Source organism: Salvia miltiorrhiza, chromosome 6 (assembly GCF_028751815.1).
Source record: "Salvia miltiorrhiza cultivar Shanhuang (shh) chromosome 6, IMPLAD_Smil_shh, whole genome shotgun sequence".
Taxonomy (NCBI): domain Eukaryota; kingdom Viridiplantae; phylum Streptophyta; class Magnoliopsida; order Lamiales; family Lamiaceae; genus Salvia; species Salvia miltiorrhiza.
Window position 1 is genome coordinate 29,881,335 of NC_080392.1, and position 2,506 is coordinate 29,883,840.

At 40.1% G+C, this 2,506-nt stretch overlaps 1 non-coding gene across 1 annotated transcript; it reads right to left on the reverse strand.

The window, feature by feature from the left end:
* Positions 1–2,136: 2,136 nt before the first annotated feature.
* Positions 2,137–2,243, reverse strand: LOC130991108 (small nucleolar RNA R71). Its single transcript, XR_009091070.1, has one exon. It is a non-coding gene; the product is annotated as a small nucleolar RNA R71 (small nucleolar RNA).
* Positions 2,244–2,506: the final 263 nt, after the last annotated feature.

The window sequence follows — 2,506 nt, forward strand, 5'->3', positions numbered from 1 at the left end:
ATTTTGCATTGTTTTTAGGAGTGTTTAAGTGTTCAAAGTGCTAGAATTATGCTTGGTTGTGATATCATTTGGTTTAAGTTTCATATTCTTTTGTGATATTGCTTTTGGGTATGGTTTTGGTCATTTTGTTATAGGTTTGAGTGTTTTGAAAGCTACATATGGATGTTGAAGATCCAAATATCAAGTTACAAGTGTTCCGGATGCGAAAATCGACGAAACGAGCTTGAAGAGCTCGAGAAAAGGAGGAAACGGAGTTGCCGGCGATCAACCGGCGACCCAGCCGGCGACCGCCGCCAGAAGAGGAAATACTAGGCACGGGCCGGCGACCCAGCCGATGACCGCCGCTCAGCCCGCCGGGCGCCCGCCGCGTGAAGAGGAAAAACCGTGAAGAAACCGGCGACCGCCGGATGCCCGCCGAGGGGTCGCCGTCTGTCCGCCTTTATGCGTTTTTATGCGTTTTTCAAAGTCTGTTCGAGCTCAAACTCTGTAGTTTTACCCTGGCACTATATATAGGTCATCTTTTGACCTATTCAGGGTTCCCAGATTTTATTTTTCAGTTTTATAGCTTTAGATTTTTATTGCTTTCTAGTTTTTAGAGCTTGGATTGGATTTCCACAAGATTGAAGATTCAAGATCATTCTTTCAATATTATTTAATTCAGTTCTTTCAATTGCGTACTTTTTAATTATGTTTATGTTTTATTTCAGTATGTCTGTTTAGTTTCCTTTAGCTGATTCTAGGGTTTGTAAATAGTTGATTGAATTTATGTGATTTATTTGTTAATACCTTTGTGCCTTCCAGTTTATGATTCATAATTCCTGGTGCTTGAATTCTTGTGAATTATCTGATCAATAGTTTGCATGTGTAGCTATTCGGTTTGAGACCTAGCGGAGATAACTGTTTAGCGGATTCAGGAATGTATGATATGATTTTAAACTTGAGACCTAGCGGAGATAGGTGGATCATAGGGAGCTATTCTTAGGAGCTATTGGGAGTTAGTAGATTTTCTTGAGACCTAACGGAGATAGATAATTTACTAATCTACGATCGTTGCTGCTCTAGCGAGAGTAATTGATTAATTAAGTGATCTCTCATCATAACTATATTAAACTGGTACATAGGATTAATAGATTTATTATGTGGATTTAGTTAATGAATTTACTACTCTAGGATCAGTTGTCTTTTAATATTCGAATTTTCCTACGTCTTTTTAATTATTGATAATTGCGTTTTAGTTTAAAGTTAATTAAACCTTCCTTCTTTCGTTTGCCTGAATATTACTAGAGTGTAATTAGGATTACTTAGAGTGATTCGTCATAATAGTCCCTGTGGATACGATACTCGGTTACTTAATTTGTGCTACAACTGCACCGTGTTAGTTGCGGTAATTTGTTGCTAATAATTTAGTGATCAACTTTTTGGCGCCGTTGCTGGGGACTGTTTAGAATTGACTTTAATATTTCTAATTAGACTTAAGCATTATTTCAGGTGTTATAAGTTTATTTTTTTTTATTTTTCTAGTTTTTTAAATTTCTGTTTTTGTTTGTTGTCTCAGGCGTGTATGATCACGAGATCCAAAGGAAAGGAACATCTAGTGCCTTTGAACTTGGAAATCGAAAAGCAGTACAAAAGAGACAACCGCGAAAAGAAGAAGCAAGCAATGGCAGAGCAACAGAATAACATGGACCTTGAAACTCTTGTGCGAGCCGTGACACACCTTCAGAGGCAGCTAGACGAAGAGAGAGAGAGCGCAACCGGACTCCTCCACCAGAGCCACCACTGAATCACATGTATCAGCCTCGGGTTGATCAATTTCAAGGAGGCAACTGGGGACCAACTGTGCAGGCTAACACGTTCGAGCTGAAGCCGGGATTGATAAACATGGTGCAAGCTGAACAGTTTAGTGGAGCGGCTTCTGAAAATCCGCATGCTCACATTACCCAGTTCCTAGATATCTGCGACACTATTAAGCAGAATGGAGTGCCACCTGATGCCATCAGAATGAAGATGCTTGGATTCTCTCTCAGGGACAGAGCGAAGGAGTGGTTCAAGAGTTTGGACAGAGGTGCTATTACTGGATGGGAGGATTTGTGTAGAGCTTTCCTAGCAAAATACTTTACTCCTTCTAAAGCTCAGAAAATCATTGCAGAGATTTCTCACTTTTCCCAGTTTGGAGATGAGACCATTCACGATGCTTGGGAAAGATTTCGTGAGTTGCTCAGGAATTGTCCACAACATGGTTTCACGGAAGATCAACAAATCATTCACTTTTATAATGGTTTGACTGGTCTGACAAAAAGTATGGTGGATGCTACTGCAGGTGGATGTCTTCTCCATAGAAATACAAAGGAGGCTTATCGTGTGATAGAAGAGATGGCCTCCAACAGTTATCAATGGCCGAATGACAGAAATCCCACGAGAAGAATTGCAGCTGTGAATGAGGAGAGAGATGATTTTAAGGAGAAATATGAAGCTCTTCAAAAGCAGTATGAGTTGGAGAGAAAGG